Source organism: Plecotus auritus (assembly GCF_963455305.1).
Source record: "Plecotus auritus genome assembly, chromosome: 6".
Classification (NCBI taxonomy): domain Eukaryota; kingdom Metazoa; phylum Chordata; class Mammalia; order Chiroptera; family Vespertilionidae; genus Plecotus; species Plecotus auritus.
In genome coordinates, this window is record NC_137773.1 from 173,665,630 (window position 1) to 173,689,335 (window position 23,706).

Sequence of the window (23,706 nt, forward strand, 5' to 3'; positions counted from 1 at the left end):
TCTACTGGGATGTTTTTTTTTTCTTTTTAATTGATTTCAGAGAGGAAGGGAGAGGGAGAGAGAGATAGAAACATCAATGATGAGAGAGAATCACTGATCAGCTGTCTCTGCACACCCTACTGTGGGGATCAAGCCCACCACCCGGGCATATGCCCTGATCGGGAATCGAACCCTGACCTCCTGGTTCACAGGTTGCTCAACCACTGAGCCACACCAGCCAGGCATGTTCTCCTGGGATTTTCACTGATGGAGGTGACTGAGTGACCACCCAGGGAGTCTAACGCCACTGGTAGACGCATTACTGACTTCCCCCAGACTAGGGGGCATGCCACCGACCCAGGGCCACGTGGGGAAGCAGGGGCTGTGGAAAGAAGCAGAGGGCACAGGCACAGCCCTCACTGGGGCAGGCAAGGCTGGGGCGGGCAGCACAGGGCCCTCGATTTGAAGGGCTAGTCCGAAGGATCATGGGGGGGTCTGGGCCCAGGGGCTGCGGCCAGCTGTCTGGGACATTGGTCAGACTATAGGGTCTGATCCCAGGGAGACAGAGAAAGCGCTGGCCATTATTTGGCCCTATAATTGATGGATACCAGACCGACAAATAGAGAACCTAAGAGATGACAGAACGCTGAGAGCCTGAGAGAGGAAGCTTAGATGGCTTGCACTTCCTTATTTTGAAATCAGGTTTCAGAGAAGTAAAATGCTACATACACATAAGTGGCCATCCTTTATAGGAATAAACTGACTTAAATGTGTATGTGACCCAACATCTCTTGAGAGAATATTGGCTTTTTGTAGGACACACCCACACTACACGCTAACTTGATAATTAAGCATTAAGTATGTTAAAAAAATAAGTCCATTTTAGCCTGGCCAGCATGGCTCAGTGGTTGAGCATGGACTTATGAACCAGGAGGTTATGGTTTGATTCTGGTCCAGGGCACATGCCCCGGTAGTGTGCTCCATCCCCAGTAGGGGGTGTGCAGGAGGCAGTTGATTGGTGATTCTCTCTCCTCACTGATGTTTCTATCTCTTTCTCCCTCTCCCTTCCTCTCTGAAATCAATAAAAACATATTTAAAAAAACAGTAATAATAATAATAAGTCCATTTTAAGGTGCACTATAAAATCAAAACTCTTTACTTCACTTAGGAAAACCTTCATTACTATCATCTTGAAATACTAAATGGCTGTCTTAAGATCTAATGATTTTCTCATTTCAAATAAACACAACTAAACCGGTAATTTCAATGTCGGATAAATACAGATGAAAAGGGATCTATCCATGGCCATTGGAGGGTTTTCTCAGCTGTCGAAATGAGCTGCGGAGAACAGGTGCTTTACTCCACCTGTTCACAGAGCCGGGGGGTGGGGGGGAGCTCTTCTCTTGTAACTTCCTTGTTAAAATCACAATGTCTCCAGCAGGAGCCAGACCCGCTGGGATAATGGTGAAATTACCGTCTGGGCATTCAGCCTTCATTTCCTCCAAGATTTCTGAAATCGTGACAAGCTGCTCGATGTCTCCAAGGTACAAAGAAAAGCAAAATCGCCTCCCCCGCCTGGCACAGAGCAGACAGCGGGCAGGGGGCACGGAGCCTGGGGCAGCCACTCCTCCGGTCAGACTCCGGCCTGAGAATGCCGCCTGCCAGACATCAGCTGCTCTGTGACGACGGAGCAGGTTTCCAACCCATCACGCCATGGAATTTCACCCAGAAAACACACGAGTCCTGGCCGGTTTGGCCCAGTGGATAGATCAGCCGTGGGCAAACTACGGCCCGCGGGCTGGATCCAGCTGTTCTATCCGGTTCTCTTGCTCTCCCCTCCGCTCCTTTACTTTGAATTTATATTAGTTCACACAAACACTCCATCCATGCTTTTGTTCCGGCCCTCCAGTCCAGTTTAAGAACCCATTGTGGCCCTCGAGTCAAAAAGTTTGCCCACCCCTGGATAGATCCTTGGCCCATGGACTGAAGGGACCCAGGTTCGATTCCCATCAAGGGCACGTACCTGGGTTGCAGGCATGATCCCCAGCCCTGGTCTGGGCAGGGTGGGGTGTGTGTGGAAGGCAACCAATCAATGTGTCTCTCTCACATGGATGTTTCTCTCTGTCTTTCCCCCTCCTCCCCACTCTAAGAATCAATGGAAATGTATCCTTTGTTGAGGATTAACAAAACAAAAGAAAGAAAAGACATGAAAGTCATTAATAAACCGGGAGCCCCGAGGGAGAATGCTAAAATCTACGTCCAACGTAACTTCCTCACCTGGAGCGACCAGGACATGCCCACCAGGTCCGGGGCACTCACACCAGCTCTGTCCTCTGCCTGCCTGAGCGGTGATGGCCACACGGCGCCGTGTGAGGCAGAAAGTATTAAGAAACTACATCGGTGTGTGCTGAGCAGTAATTACAGTGGCAGCCACAGAGCGCCGGGCGGGGTCACATCCAGGACGTGGTGTGGCCCAGGGAAGGGGCTGGAGTCCTTTGCTCTCAGAGCCTGGTTTCCTTCTGGGTTAGTAACGGTCCCTGCCTGCTCACAGCGGCTGGACACTCGGAGCTTAAAGGATGCTCACAGCAGCCTTCTGCAAAGGGGCCCTCACCATAGGTGAGCACAGGACGAGGGAAGGCATGAAGCAACACCTGGGGCAGGACAGGATCTGACACGTGCCCATCAGCATGTGTGATGGGCAATGGGGACGAATGAGGAGAGGGGGGTGGGGACCCAGGATGGCGGCTTCCCTGGCGGGAGGAAGGATGGTCCTGAGTCAGACGCTGGGAGCATGAGAGGAGCAGCCAGGTTTGGGGAGAAAGACAGATTCACATTCAGGCACCTCGTGTCCCAAATCAACAGCAAGACATTCAGGCGGAAAGGGCGGCTGTCCGCCTGGGGCTCAGCGAGGAGGAAGGATGGAAGGCTGGGGACTCGAGAGCAGGACGGGAGTGACAGCACGGAGAGCAGAGAGGACGGCCCCTGAGGGAAGACAGGGCCAGGGAAAGACGTCCGGGCAGAAGCTCAGACCTCGGCCTTGGCGCCCGGGGAGGACAGAGGTCGCACAGAGAGAGGGCCCAGACGCTCTGGGAGTGAGAGCCAGGGAGGGGCAGTGACGGCGAGGGCTGCGCAGGGGGCTTGAGCTTGGAAGGAAGGACAGACAGAGCCACACCGTGTGCCCGCCTGGGACTCAGGAAGCCATGTCCATGGTGGGGATCAGAAGGTGGACAGAAGACCATCTAAACAGAGAGAGAAAAGGAAATTGGCGGGGGGGGGGGGGGGGGGGGGGGGCGGGTTCTAGAAGCTCCGAGGGAAACAGAGAAACCTCAGGGCGCATCCCCATTTCCATGGCATGTGGATGCAGAAGGTGATTTCACACGGGAATCAGGAACCGTGGAAAATGTATCAACCCCAAAGTATCACTTGGCCAAAAGGAAAAAGAAACAAATTATGTAGATAAACCGTATCCAGCGATCCGCACTGTAAGGAATCCGAGAGCCACCCTGTCCAAGCCCTCAGCCTGTGGGATGTGGCTGTCCCACGTGGCGTGGCCCAGTGGCTTAGCCATGTGGCTGATGTTCTGGGTCACTTTTCCTCAAGGAAAATGAGGGTAAAGCTTCGTAAGAGGAATTCCCTTCACAGCCAATGATTCTGAGTCACGTGGGACTGCAGTCCCCATGAGCGTTCTTATTATACTTATTTTTTAGAGCTTAGGCAAAACGCTGGGTTGATGTGTCTGGGTGATCAGCAATTCTCTGTAGGAAATTTATTTCTTTTTTTTTTTTTTTTGGTAACTTTACACAATAAAAAGGTGTGCAGTTTACTAAGTCAACAACTGTGACCTCCAATTACTTCATAAAACACGCAGATACTGAGTGGCTAGGACGTTTTAGACACAAATGGAGCTTCAAAATACATGCAGCTTCCAAAAACGCAAACGAATGTGCCCATTGACCCAATATTCTCACTCCGAGTATTAGAGGTTGATCTCCTGCTTCTGTTCTTTTTAAGAAGACGTCGCAGAAATTCTGACTACAAATTAACTGAGTTCTAGAGGGTGGCACGCTTCACTTTAAAACCATTTACAAGGCGTCTAAAATGCACGTGGCCAGTTAACGATTATTTTGTGGTCTGACACATAAAACATCAGCCTGGTGAGAGCGTTACCTCGGATCCGACTGCAGCGTCTCTAGAATTTCCACGCAAGTCAGTGGCCGCAAGAACAGAAGCCCCGTTTTCTCTGGTTTTTCCCTGGTTTCCCAGCAATTCCTGCAGCAAAGGCGACTGGCTACCGAACATCCCAGAACAATGAAGGACAGGGAGGGTCCAAGGGGAGCGTTACAGGTGACTTCCAACGTGCAACAATGTAACAGCGGGCCTGGCCTCCCTGAGTGTCACCAAGTCCAGGAGCTAAGAAAAGGCTGTGCCGTCTGAGCAGTGTATTTGTACCCACCGGCTGGGTCCGGGCCACAGACTGTGAGCTTCAGTTTCACAGGAGCCAGGACAACGTCGTTGACGTGACAGGTGAGGAAGTGGAAGCTCTGCTCAACTCTCTAACACACACACACACACACACACACACACGCACGCAGGAGGCCCTGTTCGTGGGTTAGGGTTGTTTTAAGAATGAAATGTTAGCCGCTGTTTTTAATATTTCATCTGTTATGAGGAAGCCCACAGGGACAGTGAGACATACCCCACTCACTTGAAAACTCATAGGGCACAGTCATCCTCGGTACCCACAGGGGACTGGTTCTGGGACCCCCGAGGATGCCCACGTCCTCGGATGCTTCAGTCCCATATGTCAAATGGCACAGTGTTTGCGTGTCACCTGCCACACCCTCCATCTGCTTTCCATCATCTCCCGATTACCTACAATACTGAATGCAATGTAAATACCATGTAAATAGTGGTTATTCTGTATCGTCTAGGGCCGTGGTCGGCAAACTGCGGCTCGCGAGCCACATGCGGCTCTTTGGCCCCTTGAGTGTGGCTCTCCCACAAAATACCATGGCCGGGGCGAGTCTATTTTGAAGAAGTGGTGTTAGAAGAAGTTTAAGTTTAAAAAATTTGGCCCTCAAAAGAAATTTCAATCGTTGTACTGTTGATATTTGGCTCTGTTGACTAATGAGTTTGCCGACCACGGGTCGCAGGCGTCCTCAAACTACGGCCCGCGGGCCACATGCGGCCCGCCGAGGACATTTATCCGGCCCGCTGGGTGCTGCTGCCTGTCCTGCTTAGCAGCCGACTCGTCCCGGGCCCACAGTGCGCATAGGAATTTGTTCATAGTTTTTTTTTTAAACTATAGTCCGGCCCTCCAACAGTCTGAGGGACAGTGAACTGGCCCCCTGTTTAAAAAGTTTGAGGACCCCTGGTAATGACAAGAAAAAAGTCCCGTCGACCCTGGTATATCTAACTACATAGCACACCAGCAACCACATCACTTTTTAAAATACATATATAATTTTTATTAATTTAAGAGAGGAAGGAAGAGGGAGAGAGAGACAGAAACATCAGTGATGAGAGAGAATCATTGATCAGCTGTTTCCTGCACACCCCCTACTGGGGACCAAGCCTGCAACCCAGGCATGTGCCCTGACCAGGAATTGAACTGTGACCTCCTGGTTCATGGGTCAACGCTCAACCACTGCACCACTCCGGCTGGCTGGGCCGCATCACTTTTTTCTGCCAGTATCTGTGACATGAGGTTGGGGAACCGCGGGCACGGAGGGGAACCCATGGATACGGAGGGCTGACAGCGTACCTTCTCTCTTCTCCCAGCTCCCACCCCCCGGCCTCGGGAGAGTGGAGTGACGTGGCCCAGAGTGAGCCACTCTCTGGACACGGAGAAGGGGAGGTGGCCCTTTGAATGAGGACACAGAGGGGACAGAAGACTCACTCCAGGGACAAGGAAGAGAGGGAACTCCAGAGGGCGTGTCCTGTCTCCTAGCCCCTGCCCCCACTGAGACACAAGGTGAGTTGGGAAGCGTGGGGGACGACTCTCGTGGGCGGTCAGCATCCGGCCCTGTGAACCCCCAAGCGCACTGCACGTGGGCGTGCCCCCATGGGGCTGCCGGCCGTGCACAATTCCATCAGTCCTCCCACTGGCCTACACAGCCAGTACTGCAGTTCCAAATTCCATGCAGTATTTCCTACATCACAGAGGATTCAACGATGGATATGCAAACAAACGAAACCCCACAAAGTATCGCCAACATTGAACTCAAAGGCGCCACCCCCTGAGCAAATAGAGGGAAGGGAACTGAGAGTGCGTGGGCTGGAACCCAAGGGCCCCTCCCGTGGGAAAGGGGTGATTTTGTCACTAGAGGATGTTACTGCTTAGGAGGCAACGTTCCGGGGTCGCTGCACCCAAGGCCTCTTAGGTACCAGCCAATGGCCTGGGGTTAACCCCTCACCTTCAAGGAAGTGTGACCCAGATGCTGGGGTGCAGGTCCCTCCTACCTCCTGACAACCATAGGGTGGGGACGGGGCCATGTTAATGCACCGTCCACTCTGATTACATGGGGTGGTAAGGCGGCAGGAATGAGGGGGCTCGGCTCACTGTCCCTCCGGGTCAGAGGTGACAGCTGGGCTCTGACTGTGCACGGTGACCGGGCACAAGGTCCCCTAAATCACAGGGACTCTGGGTTTGGTCCTGAACCAGAAAACCACCCTCTACTGTATAACCATTTTGGAGAAATGTTTGTCATGATTCTTGGGATAATGATTTCATTAGCTAGATCAACCTCTCCACATGATTTAATACCATACATGAAAAATCTCTACACTCCAAGCAAAAACCTTGCAGGAACTATATTTTATCGGGCAGATTTTTTTTGATTTTTTTTAATGAATAGGGAGTCACCCAGACGTTGCTCCTCCGGGGTGTGAGTGACGGCTCCATGAAATGGTGAAATGGAAGGCACAATTACTAAGAAGAAAACAGCCCGAATCCCACCGCTGCCTCCACTCGGTTATTCAGGTCATCGATCAGTATATTTATTTTTAGGGACAGTGACAGCAGCACCAGGCATTCCTGTGGATTTGCACGTTGCGTGTAAATTTTAAAATCAACCAAATTCCCTCAGAACGCATTTAAAATGAGCTCCCCGTGTTCAGAGCCATCTTCACAGGTGACAGGTTTGATCCTAATTCACGCACCCAGATTAATTCTGTTTATTGTCCTTAATCACAGAACTTTGATAACTAGCAACACTGAAAATCAGCCTGGCGAGGAATCTCACCCTCGAGGTTCAGAAAGGACTTCGGGCTCACACAGCAGGCTCACCTTCAGCCAATCACACGCCTCAAATTGAGCAGATCAGACTTTCTACACCTCATACCAAGTCCTTGGAAAGGTTCCTTGGAAACTTCTAGAAGAAAATTAGAAATTAGTAGGTGGTGCCCTTAGAATAGAGGCCTGGTAATCATGGCAGCCAGGTCCTCCTGCTGCTGTCCATGGTGCTGATCCTCCCCATAGGGAGGCTGAGGGAGCCTGGGACACCCTCACCCAGGGAGTGCGGCCATGGTGCTGTCTGCAGGCCCAGGCCTGGCCCCCGCGAGGCCTGAGAGCCGCCACATGCACCCCTCAAAACGTGGAGGAAGGAACGCAGCCAGGGTTGCCGAGTGAGGATGAGTGAGGGCTTATTCCAGTTTCAAGCACTGATGCTGTCCTGTCCACCTGTTTTGCACCCCAACAACGTGCATGAGGACGGTTTCTGCCAGGAGCCCCCCTCAGCCTGCACCCCAGAGGACCTGGAGGTCCCTGACCAGCCGGAACTGCAGCTGCAGCCCGGGGCCACGGGAGCAAAGCCAGGACAGCTCCCAGCCACCCCATCAGAGAGCGACAGAGAGGACTCTTGCTTTAGGCCACTGGAAACTCCTGGTTGTTTTCTAAGTACAATCATTATGGAAATTCCTCTGGGCCAGCTGTGTTCTTGCTCACAAATACTCCTTTCCACCCCCCACACCTTCCTGTGGAACCCACGTCTGCCCACCGCTGTGGGAATATTGAGTCAATTTGCACATGTTTACATTTTAGGAGGCTATGTTTATTCTAAAGCTATATGTGTGCCTAAAACGTCCTAGACACTCAGAAGCTGCACATTTTATGAAGTAATTAAAGGCCACAGTTGTTGACTTAGTAAACTGCACACATTTTTATTCTGTAACATTACAAAAAAAAGAAATTTCCTAGAGAGAATTACTGATCGCCGAGACATATCAACCCAGAGTTTTGCCTACACTCTAAAAAAATCTACATATATATAAAAGGCTAATATGCTAAGTGTCCGACCGTCCAACCAGTCACTATGATGCACACTGACCACCAGGGGGCAGATGCTCAACATAGGAGCTGCCGAGCTGCAGTGACTTGGCAGCAGCGGTTCTCGGGTGATGCACCCCGAAACCAGAGAGGAGGGAGCCTGATTCCTCCTGGGGCCGTGTGATTCCACCTTCGGCCATGAGTTATGTTGTTGCTGGGGCTCTGTCAGCCCTGAATCTGGTTTACTACACGCTTGCGTTCCACACCCTGTACGACAGCAACTTTGCAGAGTGCCCTCTCACACTCGGGACCCCTCGGGGGATGTCAGAGAGCTGGTTTCGGCCCGATCCCCACAGGCCAAGCCGAGGGACCCCACCTGCTGGAGGGACTGCGAGAGGTTGCCTCCAGGGAGTGCTTGTCCCATCTCACTCAGTCCCGCCCCACCGGCCACCTTCTAATTAATTTCCTTTCAATGTGCATGAATCCGTGCACCAGGTCACTAGTAAGTTTAATAAGAACACTCGCAGTGACTGTGGTCCCATGTGACTCAGAACCGTTTGCCAGCACAGCTCCCAGCCACCCCATCAGAGAGCAACAGAAAGGCCTCCTGTTTTAGGCCAATACTCCTTCCCACACCACACCTTCCCAGGGAATCCATGTCTGCCCACTGTCCTGGGATGTAGCCTGTGGATAAGCTCAGCATAGGAGACGCAGGCCAGGCCCCAGCAGGAGCCATGATGAGCGGGGGCCAGAGGAGAGCAAGAACCCTGCACCCCGAGTCTTAGGCAGAGGCTCAGCCCTCACACCACCACCACCTCCGTATTCTCTCCCTCACCTCCAGCCTGATTCAGGGTAAGCGAGAGAGACTCACGCTTTATGGGAAGTGCAAGCCCCCATTCCTGGCTGAGGAAGGGGCCGCTGTGGCCGCCTTTGCAATCTGCCTCCTGCAGGGCTGACCTGTGCTGCACCTTCTTCTAAAGTCGTCCTTCTCGGAAGGTCAAACTTGGTAAGTTTTATAGCTGCCTTCCCTGACGCCCCCAAGTTCCCCTGCAAACCAAGACATGTCAACTTTTCAATGAGAGACGGCTGAAAACCCTTACCCACTAGGGCAGGGGTCCTCAAACTTTTTAAACAGGGTGGGCCAGTTCACTGTCCCTCAGACCGTTGGAGGGCCGGACTATAGTTTAAAAAAAACAACTATGAACAAATTCCTATGCACACTGCGGGCCCGGGACGAGTCGGCTGCTAAGCAGGACAGGCAGCAGCACCTGGCGGGCCGGATCAATGTCCTCGGCGGCCCGCATGTGGCCCGCGGGCCATAGTTTGAGGACCCCTGCACTAGGGGTCAGCACAGAAGAGCCCATTCAAAAACAGACCCCTGAAGCAAGCAAGAAAACCCGGAAAAGGAAAAAAGGAAGAGGAAGAGGAGGAAGCAACTCACTTTAAACAACACGGGCGCATTGACCCGAAGTGCAGCCCGAAATCCCTCCCAGCCTTTGCTGTTATTCTCTTGCTGAAATGCTTACAAAATGTCTGCACCCCTTACCTCACGTGTTGTATGATTTGAGCGTGTGCGCGGGGGGGGGGGGGAGGATGGCGGGGGGGGGGGACATTAATGACAAAGAAATAGAGTATTCATCATCACATGAAAGAATTTTTTTTTAAAATCAAGATTCAGGAGGAAACCCCCAGAAGTAATTTCTGGAAAAATGACCAAAGACATTCTGAAGCCACAGACAATGACAGCACCATTGGATGAAGAAGGGGTAACGCCTGTGTTCTAGAAGTGTCCGACACATGGCCGTATGCTGTCCACTCACCTGCACCTCCCCAGACTACGTGGTTGGTTCCGTGGCATAAGAAAACCACAGACTGAGATGCTTCCTGTTTTCAGAAATCAATATGCCCCCCCCCCGCAGAACCAGAGAACCAGCTCCCCAGGGCCACTCCCTGTTTAATATTCATACAACAGTCCCATAGAGCAGTACTAAAAATAAACGTGTGTATTCTTCCATTGTGTGTGAGAAAATGTGCGCGTAATGGTATGAGAAAGTGAGAAAGAGAGAAAAACCTTTGACCTACGAGGCTCAAAATTTCAAAAGTGTACAGCCCATCCGTGCACACGGGTCCTGGTTGGCTTTACTCAGCAAAATAAAAAGCACTAGCAAAGCTTCCCGAAGAATAACGGAGCCCTGGCCAGGGTGGTTCACTGGCTAGAGCATCAGCCCTTGCACCTAAGGGTCAAGGCTTTGATTCCCAGTCAAGGGCGTGTACCTGGGTTGCAGGTTTGATCCCCGGCTCCAGTCGGGGCATGAGCGGGAAGCAACCAATAAATGTGTCTCTTTCACATTGATGTCTTTCTCTCTCTCTCTCTCTCTTTCTCTCTCTCTCTCTCTCTCTCTTTCTTTCTCTCTCTCTCTTTCTCTCTCTCTCTCTTTCTTTCTCTCTCTCTCTCTTTCTCTCTCTCTCTCCTTCCACCGCCCTTTCTCCCTTCCACTCTCTCTGAAAATCAAGGAGAAAAATATCCTCAGGTGAGGATTAACAACAGCAACCAAAAGAATTGAGAAAATGACTGGCCGACTCATATTCACTAATGTGAATACTTCTGCTGGTGAAGCCAATGGGTGGGTGCAGGGGAAGCACCGTCTCCGTGGCTCACACTACCGGGTGCCAACGCGCCCACCTGGGTTCCAGAGCCCTCGGATGCTCACGGATTCATCACCACGACTGGCGATCAGCAACTCGCTGCTTCCCCTGCAGAGGCAGCCGCCCGCCAGCATGCAGCCCGGCCTGGATCGCGGGTACAAGGTTCCAGCTGATTTTAATTGCCCGAGAAGGGTCATTACCGTCCCTGCAATGTGTGAAGTTATTTTACAGAGTGGCTGTTTCCATGGAAGAACCGGAAATGGCCTGGGAGGCAGTTACACAGGAGAAGCAGCCTCAGCGGGTCTCTGCCTGGGTGGCATAAAAACCCTGTCCGAGCCTTAGCCGGTTTGGCTCAATGGAAAGAGCGTCGGCCTGCAGACTGAAGGTCCCGGGTTTGATTCCAGTCAAGGAATGTGCCTCAGGTGCAAGCTCCTCCCTGGCCCATACCCTGGTCGGGGCACATGCAGGAGGCAAGCGATCTATGTGCTTCTCTCACATCCATGTTTCTCTGTCTTTCCCTCTTTCTTCTACTCTCTCTAAAAGTCAATGGAAAAATATCCTTAGGTGAGGATTAAAAAAACACACCAAAACATCCTGTCCAGGTCTGAGTCAGTCAGCTCCAGCTCCCAAGCTGACGGCCAGAGCCACCCAGATGCCAAGTCCCAGGTGTAAAATGCCAACACTTGGGTCTCCATAGCAACTGTCACACGCCGGCGTCTCCAAGGAGAAGCAGATCGTGCTGTTTAAGAACAACCAGACAAATATTTGCATGGAAACCGGCCTGTGGGAGAGGAAGTCTGAAGCCTCGAAGACACTTGCATAAATATAGCATCGTTGTATGCCGACACGGAGGCTCCGGTTTTGAGGATGTTTGTTCTTTAAATTAAACCCCAGACACATGAATCTATACATGGATTAAAACCGCACTGAGCCATACACACCGGATCGGGTTAAAAAATGGTGACAAGTGGCAAGATGGGCTGCCCGGCTGATGGTAACGCGCCAAGGGCAACCCCTGGTTCAGAAAGTGTACCATGAACCCCGACATCCCGTGGCGGGGAGGAGGGGGGAGGAGGGAGAGGGGAAGGGTACATGGTACTCTTTGTACTATTTCTGTGACTTCCTGTGTTACTATTTTAAAATACAAAGTTTAAAAATGTAAGTTACCGTCCTAACCGGTTTGGCTCAGTGGATAGAGCGTCGGACTGAAGGGTCCCAGGTTCGATTCCGGTCAAGGGCATGTACCTTGGTTGCGGGCACATCCCCAGTAGGGGGTGTGCAGGAGGCAGCTGATCGATGTTTCTCTCTCATTGATGTCTCTCTCTATCCCTCTCCCTTCCTTTCTGTAAAAAAATCAATAAAATATATTTTTAAAAAAGAATAATCTGAATATTTCTTAAAAACAAATGTAAGTTACCAAGTCGGACCCCCGAAATAGCCCAAAAAGTCCTGAGCGGGCCCAGGAATGTCCATTATTTCACCAGATCATCCTAGGGGGTGCTTCTAGAAAGATCTCACATGGGGGCAGTGGGAGGGGAATGAGTATTTTTGGCCTTCCAAGGGGCCCTCTGTTTGGGATGAGGGGCGGCTGTTCCATGCTCACATGGTGCCCCGTGGACCATTATTTATAGTTTAGGAAGATGGGCTTTGATTTGTTGTTTTTCAGTCATTTAGTTCTTTGTTTTTTGTTAATCCCCACTTGAGGATATGTTTCCATTGATTTTTAGGGAGAGTGGAAGAGAGAGGGGAAGACAGAGAGAAACATCAATGTGAGAGAAACACATCGATTGGTTGCCTCCTGCACATGCCCTGACCAGGGCCCGGGCCAGGGAGAAGCCTGCAACCAAGGTACCTGCCCTTGACCGGAATCGAACCCAGGACCCTTTGGTCCGGCTAGGGCCAGTCATTTAGTTCTGTTTCCCACATGCCACTGTTTTACTCTAAGAAGATAATGAATTCTGAGAATTCCAAATTGCACTCAAATCCCACCTTGCACTCAAATGAGCCAGTTACACCAAGGACCAGGCCTCCGTACAGACCATCTTCAGTCTATGCTTCCTTTAGGGCAGTGGTCGACAAACTCATTAGTCAACAGAGCCAAACATCAACAGTATAACAACTGAAATTTCTTTTGCAAGCCACATTTTTTAAACTTAAACTTCTTCTAATGCCTCTTCTTCAAAATAGACTCGCCCAGGCCGTGGTATTTTGTGGAAGAGCCACACTCAAGGTGCCAAAGAGCCGCGGTTTGCTGACCACTGCTTTCGGGCATATGCCTTTGTCACAGAATTTTCTAAATGCAGACAATATCAAAATCCTGGTCTGTTTTCCATGAATGATGGGTCACCCCGAAACTGTGCAAAATAAAATAAAATCTCCTAAGCAATCATTTTAAGTCCAACAAAATAATTTCAAGCCTGAATATAACTACAGTCGAATTTCATGTGAATAAAAGATGAAAGTTGCATTCTACCGATATTAACCGAAGCCCTGACATGCCTGTGCCACTCCACCCGCCGGCTATCAGGAAGGGCGGGGACTGAACAGCTGAACAATGTTCATTAAGTTCTGATCCCACCCACCCCCCCCCCGAAGCAGGACACAGGGGCAGTGCAGAGTGGACAGCACGGTCCCACGCCTGGTCAGGGAGGAGCCCAGAGGCGGGGTCAAGGGCAAATGGCAGCAGGAAAGTAAAGAGTTACCTGGCAGAAGCAACAGTTAGCTGGGGGCGTGGGGGAAGGGGGAAGGAGGGGTGTGAGGTGGACACTGGGAGTGTCTACTGAATCTCCCAGTAAGTTGAAGGGGCCGCTGTGGCTGGAAGGCCCTGGATGGGATGAGTAGGGAGAAGTCTTCTCCAGACCAGGCACTGGGTGTCCCGCAGCACCTCCCCCCCACCCCACCCTCCCCTCCCACCCCCCCCACCCCCCCCCCCCCCCGCCAGTGGCTCATGGCTTCATCCAGCACGGAGTGTCTAGAAGGCTGGAGCGAGCACCGGCGGGGCAGCAGACGGCTTCTTCACCCCTGCACTGAGGCAAGACGTGCGATCCGGTGCTCGGACCCAGGCTGGTGCAGGAAAACCCCAATGAATGTCCTGTGTTTGTTGTTGTGTTTTTTTTGTTGTTGTTGTTGTTGTTATTGTTAATCCTTACCTGAGGATATTTTTCCATTTCTATTTTAAAATAAAAAGATTAAACAGAGAGAGTGGAAGGGAGGAGGGGAGACAGAGAGAGAGAGAAACATCGATGGGAGAGAAACACATCAATTGGTTGCCTCCTGCACGCCCCCTACTGGGGATGGAGCCTGCCACCTGGGCATGCGCCCTGATGAGGAATCGAACCAGCAACCTCTTGGTGCACAGGACAACGGTCAACTAGTGAGCCACACCAGCCGGCAGAGCATGTAAAGTGTTGTCATGAGCCCAGGAATTCTTTTTCCCAGTGCAAACAGTGTTGGGACAGGCTCACGGGTCAGCCATGTAATCCAAGTAGTTTCTGAATGACAGATCTCATCCCAACATTCGCAAGGCACTCCACCAAGCGAGTTAGAAAAGCTGGTCCTCCCGTTTCAGCACCCGGGAAGTTCACACTCTGAGTCACAAAAGCACCTAAGAGAGTCACCTACATAACCCATGTCCCACGATGCACCGTCCCCAATAAGGAGCATGCGCATCGTCGGAATTACTTTATCCCGCTTAACAAGGCTGCCGTTGTCTCTCGCTTCCTGCAAGGCAGCTTCCTGGCACAGTCAAGATGCTACAAATATTTACATTCCACGTAGCCCAGCTGTTTGAGACGCTATCAAGTTCTGCCAGCGCTTCTATCACGGTATCACGGACCCCCACTTCTCGTGTGTAACGTGCGCGTGAAAGGGCGGAATGAAAAAAGCACTGTGATGGGAACGTGGCAGGCAGAGTCTCAACCAGGGGTGCCTGCCTCCTGCAGCAAATTTTCAGAAGACACACGCCCGCCACAGTGTGTCGGAGACAGATGCAGCGGGGATGGGGAGGGAGGGAGGGGGGAGAAGAGGCAGAGAGAGGACTGAAAACCAAACACCACTCAGCCCACTTGGTCATCTCCGAAATGTTTATTCCAAACAGATCTGAACCGGAGACCTGTTATCCCTCCATTTCAAAGACCTCTGGTACCTTAAACGAGCCTGTGGCCCAACACGCCAATCACTGCCCAACATCTCTGCAAAAAGGACGCTCTCCGGTGCACCAAGATCAGGCCTAAGAAAGGGACACGTCCACCACCAACCACAGCATATTAAATGCGGGTTGAAACCAGGGAGCATCTCAGACACGCTCACCCTCAGAGGGACAGAGTAACTCCGGCCCATCAGCCGGCTTCAAGGCAGACGGCTGGGGTGACTGATTCTGAGGGGGCAGACACACGCCCACAGCATCAATAAATCCCCCGCCATCTGATTCGCTCCCAGTATATAAAATTAACATGACTTCACTGCTAATGACTTACTGACTGCTGGGGACAGGGAAACAGCATCGTTCCTCTGTCTGGTGATATGGCCACAACACAGTGATATATATATATATACACATACACACACACACACACATATATGTATGTCGTGCAGCATGAGAAGGTACAGGTATAGACCTCGCTGGTTTAGCTCAGGGGATAGAGCGTCGGCCTGTGGACGGGTCCTGAGACTGATTCTGGTCAAGGGCACATGCCCGGGTTGTGGGCTCCATCCCCAGTAGGGGGTGTGCAGGAGGCAGCCGATCCATGATTCTCATCATTGATGTCTCTACCTCTCGCTCTCCCTCTCCCTGCCTCTCTGAAATCAGTAAAAATATATTTAAAGAAAAAGAAAAGGTGCAGTTATATCTCTACACTATTTCAGTGCGAACGTTAGTAAGAGCTGATGAAAACTTCAAGTTGGACGCTTAAATTGGGCAGGAAAAACGAAGCTGGAAGATGTGCACTGGATGTGGGGGAAGGAGTGGGGGAAGGAGTGGGGAACCTATACACGAGAAAGACGTATTTTGTATGAAATGTGACCGGGAGGGCATCGAGCATAAATGAGCCAGGGAGAGCCCATGGCGTGTTGTCCACAGCTGGTCTCGGCTCCAGCTGAACCTGCAGGGCACGTGGTCCTATGAGAGGTGCTGTGGCCATTTTAAGGAACCCTCGGGGTCTGTGGCGATGTCATGAGGGTGTTTAAAAGTTAAGACTCATCTGAGAAGTGCACTTCAAGGCTCCCGGGCTTGAGGCTGACATTAATGACATCCAGACAGGGAGAGGGACATGGGGCTGGATGTCACTGTCTGAGGCCGCGGCTGCGGATCCATCAGCCAGCCAGTCAATTAGCCAGGCGGTGTCTCAGCCGGCCCATCTCCAGGCGGGAGGCCCACACATACGCAGCCCACCTGGCCTTCACCTGAACAGTGCAGCCACCGGCTCGAGGTCCCTAGCGGGTACAGATCCGTCCAGGGGTCCCACCGGGCGTCTGTCACAAGGACCTGTCCCACTGCGGCCTGTCCCACCGGGACCTGTCCCTGCCACGTACTGGGCTTTTGCATATGCCGTCCACGTGGTTATGACGATTTCCCTGCCACTTCCTCCCTGGTCCCATGACCCACAAAGGGTTAAACCCACCAACTCACAGGCCAGGGCGTGGGAGCCAAAGTTATGCTACTGTTACCAAACACAGCCAGCAACGCCAGAGCCACACACTGGAGCGATACTGAGACAGTAGCTCTTTCCAAGGCAATTATCCCTCCTGTCAATCTCCGAAGGCCCTGACTCATTGTTCGCATTAATGCCTGTTTTTAATCTATTTACAGATCAGGATTCTTTTCAGCAAGCACGATATTCATCTCCGTGGGGGCAGACACAACCCACAGCGCGAGCAGCCTCCCTAATACTTATCAGATTCTTTTCCTGCTTCATCACTTGAGATGATTTCTGGATTTACCTACTCACCACAGGAGCCAGGGTTTCCGACCTCTCTGCACATCACACATCCCCCGTCTGCCTCCATCCTGCTCACTGCTTCCCCCAATCCTGGTTGCAGGTGACCAGACTGGCCACCCCTTCCCCAGGGCTCCGAAGAGGGAATGCCTCTCCTCGCCTGAGCGGCACCATTTATTATGAAATCATTTGCTGTGGGAGCATCTCCTGCTTGCAAAGCCATAAGCAAATGCCAGGCGGGGAAGGGGCACAGACCGGCAGCCCTGAGCAGCTAGCTGTGCACAGTGGAACCCAGAGGCTGTCCTTGCGTCTCCAGCACCATAGCCGGTCCCTGCAGCGCTGTGACCCGGCACCCCGCAGCCGCTGGGGTGGGACTTGGTGACCCGCACGAGTGGGATGCTTTGCAGGCTTTCTTTAGAGAAGGAGAAGCAGCGGGAGACCCAGGTCCGAGCTCAGGAATCCAGGCTGCACTCGGTCCACCAGGGCAGACTTGGAAGTGGAGAGGCAGCTGAGAAAACTTGATCTCTAGCGAGGAATCCTGCCCCGGCGTCCCCAAGCCCGGAGGGAAGGGGGTTCCCGGGCTCACCGCTGTCACCTTCCTACTAGACCAGGGGCCACCGGGGCTCCTTCTCTGTGTACCGAGGTTTCGCAGCCCCTCTCCCCCTCCCCAACTTTCAGCGCTAAGGGCCGGCCAGAGGGCCAGGCGCGCATAGCCCCCGCTGGAGCCAGGTACCAATTTTTTACCCCGAAACAGCCCTCGCCTGAAGGGAACAAGCGCCCCAAAGCACACGGGCTAGACATGCCTCGTCTTCCCCAAACTTTGCAGCCCGTGGGCCATGAAGCCAGCGTGTCCAGTCGGTCCGGCGGCGCGAGGACGGACATCCCGACCTACCTGATCCCACGGCCTCCGTGCGCCTTCAGGGTGCACGCCGTCCCCACCCGGCAGCGCCACCCCGCCGGCCTGGCTGTGTGTCTGGGCAGCCGCGGTCCTGCTGCCGGTGCCTCCGCCACTCTGCGCCGATAGGGGCGGGGCCAGGGCGGGGAGGCGGAGGGCCAGCGCGCGGCGCAGCCAACCGGGCCCCGCGCCCGCGGCCCCGCCCCGTGCGCCCACGCCCCCCGGCAACCCGTGCGCTCCATTTCCCACGCCACGCCCCCCGCGTGCTCTGGCCCAGGGGGACTCCACGCCCCATAAGCGCCTAGTGCCGGTGCCACGCCCCGCCCCCGCGCGCCCACGCCCCGCCGTACCCCACGCCGCACGCCTCGCCCGCGCTCTGCACGTCCAAGTGTGTCTGGCCTGCGGCCCCGAGGTGGCGCTGGAGGGCGGAGAGCAGCACGCCGCCGCCGCTGGGTGGCCTCCCGAGCACACACGCAGCCGGCCGGGGAGCGCGGGGTAAAGGTAGGGATTGCACCTGGCTGCGCTCTGGACCTCAGTGTGAAGAATAAAGCGGGTGGTTGTTCAGGGTACGCTGCGCCCCAGGCAGTGGGCTGCGCGCTTGAAGGGAATCCGTTCTTGGTGTCTTTCTCCCCAGAGAATCTCTGGGTCTGTGACTGTGCCCTGATGTAGTGAGTGGAAATTCACTGGCCTCAGGCTTCCAGGAGTCCGATCTGAGACTCATCACAATTGTATTCTTCCTATGAGGACCCTGTGCGGTTAGGGTTCCTCACCTGCATTTTCCGAATCACCTCCAGCCAGTGGCTGGTGGCAGAACCTGGACCCAAAGGAACAGCGCGAGTTCCTAATAGCACCTGTGTAAAGGCATGAGCAGTAACTGAAACCACTGGAGACAACCTATCTGTCCATCATTGGGAGAAAAAAATTCACATGCCCTGGAGACAGGCGTGGGGATCTGAGGGGGGAGCCTCTCACGGGGGGAGGGGGGGGAGGGCTTCGGGAGGTTTTCCTAGGAGAAGGAAGTTGGTTCCCGAAAAGCACAGTTTTCTCGCTTGCATACATGTATGCATGCATATATATCAATGCATTCACCATGTCTAGAAGGCTGTCGCGGGATACTCGCAATAGTCCTTGTGAGTAAAACCGAAGTTGCGGCTGAGTGTTAGAATTCTTTGACATTGTTTTTGTCAACCGGAGGTGACTACCACCCATCTGGGGTGTGGTGAAAGGAGAAACTTTCTTAGGTTGAACATTTTGGGATCAGGGGGCACAGCCTCCGTATGGGCGCAGGGGAGGTCTCTTACTTAGAGAGAGTGCCACCCTGGTCCCTGATTGGTCCATCCTTATGCAAATGAGGAATCCAAAATTTGCATAGTGTGGTCCAAATAACACGGCCCCTGGTTGGGATGGCATGTTCTGATTGGCCATTAGGTAGCTGCTCTGATTGCTCAGGAGTGATGCAAATAAGTCTATGGCTGTTCAGCTCCCATTGGACCGGCAGGTCTCTCAGCCCATTGGTTGAAATAGGATACCAGGGACCCCTTTATAAGGGTTGCTCAGCCAGCAGGAGCCCAGTGCAGGAGGCTGGCAGTCCGCTGTGTGGCTTTTCCCTGAAATGCATGTGCGAGAGGTCGGGTCAGCAGGGATGCTGGACTCTGGGCAGGAGTTTGGGCCCAGTGTCCACATTTTAAAGTGTCTTACGTTTATAGTTTTTAAAAGGGAGCTTCCAGCCCTGTGCCCTCTCTGTCCTCTCTCCTAGTCCTCGTACTGGAGGGACAGGCACACCCCTCAGCAAGGAGAGCCCAGGGGACATGAAGGGAAAGGGCCCTTTTGACTCCTGTCTCTGGAAAAACTCTCCTTCAGGGGGTTTCAAAGACAAGAGGTGGAACCCAGGTCCAGGGATGCAAGGGTGGAAGGACCTGCTGCAAAGGCCTGACACTAGGGGGCAGTGATGAGCACACACACACACACACACACACACACACACACACACACACACCACCCCCCCCCCCAGCCCCCCTTCCTGACCCTTGCCCACAAGAGCACACCTGGGGCCTGGGATACACAGGCGGGGGGGGGGGGGGGGGGAGGGGGGGGACTCTGTCCTCTGTTGGCACTTTTCTCCTCTCCTCTCACTTTGACAAGATACTGTTCTTCCTTGTAGGAAGAATGGCTGCGTTAAAAAAAAAAAAAAAAGCTGGGGGATTTAGGTTTTAAAGCACGGAGGCAAGGATAGATAGCGCTCGCTACTATAAATAAAAATAATGTGCTTTCGCCCTCAGAATTAAATTGTGGTAAATTTTGGTTTCTTAAGGTCTCTGTACTTAACCAAAGGGAAAAAACCTGGAATAGGTATGGAGAGGTGGTTTATGGCCGCTTCCCTTGTTATTGGTTCCTGTAAATAACCCTTTGCTTGCGGTCCGGGAGCATGCTGGCAAGCCCCCTGAGTGTGACGGAGTGTTTGATTGGGTAGAACTGGTGCATTCTAGGAGGAACTGAGAGGACAACATGCAAATGATGCCCATGCGTGTGGTGCACCTCGTGGCTGTGATGAGGGCCCCCTGCCCACACATCCATCACACGGTGCCTCTTCCCAGTGTTCCCAGGGCGAGGGCTCACGGTGCATTTTCCTCTAAGACATCCATCCGTGCCCTGTCTAGTGGGAAGGGAGAGAGCATTGTCATCAGGCAGGGGGGCTGGCCCCGGGCAGCAGAGCGACAGGGCAAGACAGGACAGCACTGAATTCACATGCGCGAGAAACCTAAGCCTGAGCCCCTGGACACCCCTGCCCTCCCCCCGCCCCCACCAAGTCATTAGTCATTTCCAAACTCCGACCGCACTGCCGGTGCTGGGGGAAGCGGATTAGCGCTGGAAGGTGATGGAACGGACTTCGAGTCTGGGGTTGCCGTGGGGTGAAGGGGAGCGTGCACATCCTAAGTGTCTAGGAATGGCGACGGGCATTTAGTGTGAGCCACCGTGTCATCGTCAGAACAGGTAAGATGTGCATGCATAGGTGTCTGTCTAGAGAGAGAGAGAGAGATCATTTCATTTCCTCCCTCTGCTCCAAATGGAGAGCATGATGTGAGTCAGCCAAAAACCTGCTATTTACCAAAAGTTGATACACAAGAGCAGGTTTAAATAAAATTCCCATCCAATTTCTGGGCCGGAAGCCCAGGAAATTAAAAAAAAAAAAATTAAAGGCACATGTGGGTCTGCTCAGCGTGAGGGCTGGATGGAGCTTTTATTGCTTTTGGCCTCCAGTGCGTGTGGCATCAGAAGCCATTCTGCAATCAAGATAGAGCAGCCGTGTCGGTGGCATACCCTCTTTTTGGGGTATTACAACCAAGAAGGAAAACTTCCTTTTTCGATGGCACCTTTTATATCGAAGCCTTTTGAAGTGTGAGCTCCTCTTCCTGCGACTGAGATGCCCCATCTGTGCAGGCCCCGCGCAGCTGTTTCGTGCTGCCGACACCACACACGTGGGGTTTGTTTGCCTGTTTACTGGGCAGCTGAAGGCAGTGAAGAAAATACCTGCTGGACCCACAGACCGGCCATTGCAGGTCAGAGCAAGGATGGGAAGGTAGTGACGTTCCGACGTGAAACCTGCCCGTTTCTACAGGAAGAGGCATCCATCTTTCAGTGACCTGGACACGGCCCTGGTCCCGCCCAGGGTCCCGCTCACGTCTGGCTCGGAGCGTGAGTCATGGAGTTTGCAGAATTCTCATCTCCAGGGCGGGGATGTGTGGTCCTGACAGGTTTGTTGGGTCTCCGACTAAAGAGTAATAGGAGGTTTTCGGCATCCCACTTGAAAAATGAGACGTGACAATCACTACATAATAGAGGCAAAAATCCTTCCACGAAACATTCGCCTTACATGTCGGATTGTGCATTGTGTCCTCAGTCAAGCAAGCTCCTCCCTGAGCTGGGGAGAAGGTCCCACTGCAGGACGTGGACACTCGGGTCACACAAAACGCTCCACATGCCTGGGGCTTGGCTCTGGATATACATCGCCTGTAAGTCACGCAGGTGTCTCCTCCTTGTCCTGTCTGCCCACCTTCCCATGCACAGTGGCTCCGCCCTCATCTTCTTCACTTCACAGGGCATGTCCCGGTTGCGACATTGGCTTTTTACCTAGTCTTAACTGCCAGAATCCCTCACTAGAACGGAAGCTTCCAGAAAGTGGGGACTTGGTTGTGTTCAGTGCTGTGTCCATGGCTCCCAGCACGTGCCCTGGCCTCCCCCTCTCCTGATTGGTGTGGGAGCTCTGGGGAGGGACACCCAGGCGTCCCTGTGTTTTTGTGTGTTTTTGTTAATCCTCACCTGAGGCTAGTTTTCCATTGCTTTTTAGGGAGAGTGGAAGAGAGAGGGTAAGACAGAGAGAAACATCCATGTGAGAGAAACACATCGATGGGTTGTCTCCTGCACGTGCCCCAACCAGGGCCCCGGGGCCGAGCCTGCAACCGAGGTACGTGCCCTTGACTAGAATCGAACCCGAGACCCTTCAGTCCACAGGCCGACCCTCTATCCACTGAGCCATACTGGCCCGGGCCATTGGTGTGTTTTTTAAGTCACCCATGTGATTTCATCTGTGCAGCTAAGTTTGAAACACGTGTGGGTTGACTTGTGCCCCAAAAAGATATGTTGAAGCTCTAACCCCAGGTACCTGGGAACGTGACCTTATTTGGAAATAAGGATGTTGCAGGTGTAATTAGTTAAGTTAAGAGGCAGTCTCACAGGATTGGGGTGGGTCCGAATGGGATGGTGGAATTGGACGCAGACACACAGACCTGCAGACCTGCCCCGTGAAGACAGACACAGACAGACAGACAGAGAGGGAAGACGGCCGTGCGAGGTGGAGCTGGGGTGGCCCAGACAGTGGCCTGAGCATGTTGGTGTATTGCCCTTTTCCACTGTCTCTCTTCCATGCCTGCTGTACATCTGCTGTTGGAAACCACTCAGCATCCATCGTCTAGACCAGTGGTCGGCAAACTCATTAGTCAACAGAGCTAAATATCAACAGAACGACGATTGAAATTTCTTTTGAGAGCCACATTTTTTAAACTTAAACTTCTTCTAATGCCACTTCTTCAAAATAGACTCACCCAGGCCGTGGTATTTTGTGGAAGAGCCACACTCAAGGGGCCAAAGAGCCGCATGTGGCTCGCGAGCCACAGTTTGCCGACCACAGGTCTAGACTAAGCCCCAGTTCAGCTCACGTGCGAGGGGCAATTAGTATTTACCAGAGAACAGTGCTAATTGTACAAGCGGTCACAACCTCCCTGTTTTGAAGACATTTGTATGCATTTGGTGGTGGTTGTTTTTTGTAATTAGCGTTCTCATCTGTGTCTTCCTCTCAGGGAACAACTTTTAATCCACATGTTTGAGGAGTGGCCTCAGGGCTCTTAGGCAGATGGCTCTGTGACTCACGCGCGGCCCTCTAGAGCCAAATTTGCCTCTCCCCCACCGTTCATCTCCTGTTCCCGCCCCGCTTTTTTATTTTTTTATTTTTTTAGAGGGTTCTTGCATATAAAATTTAGATCATTAACTTGAAACAAGGAATGGCAGAATCTCAAGACTGACATACGGTACGAAAAGCAGCCCGGGGCTACACACGCTTCCAGGCTGTAACCCTGTCGGGGCGGCTTTGGCTGAGAGCCAGGGACTCTGCCCTGAGCTGGGCACGCTGCCTGCTTGCTTCCCCGGAGGGGGGCTCTGCCGGGGCCCCTGCTCTGCAGGAGGCCGCCAGGATCAGAGCCAGTCACGGGAGGAGCAGCCATCGTCAACGCTCCCGCCTCGCCAGAGACTTAGCTGGACAAGGAACGAAGCGTGGTGGGGATCTGGGCCTGAGACTCCCCCGGTGCGAGGGCCAAACCCATTGCCAACAGGAAGCTAGAGGCGGCGGGTGTGTAACCCTAAAGCGCAGGCTAGGGGTGGCATCGGGAGAGCGTCCTTCACTTTAGAGATGTTTCTGTTTTATTCCACGCCTCCTT

The 23,706-nt window shown here is 52.9% G+C and overlaps 1 protein-coding gene across 4 annotated transcripts in view; it reads right to left on the reverse strand.

The window, feature by feature from the left end:
• CNTN3 (contactin 3) overlaps positions 1-17,852 on the reverse strand; it is a 141,419-nt gene extending 123,567 nt beyond the window's left edge. For all 4 annotated transcript variants that reach the window (XM_080671956.1, XM_080671957.1, XM_080671955.1 and 1 more), the window contains exon 1: positions 17,717-17,852. The gene's annotated coding sequence lies outside the window, so the exon portion shown is untranslated. The remainder of the gene's footprint in view (positions 1-17,716) is intronic.
• Between the last annotated feature and the right edge of the window lie 5,854 nt (positions 17,853-23,706).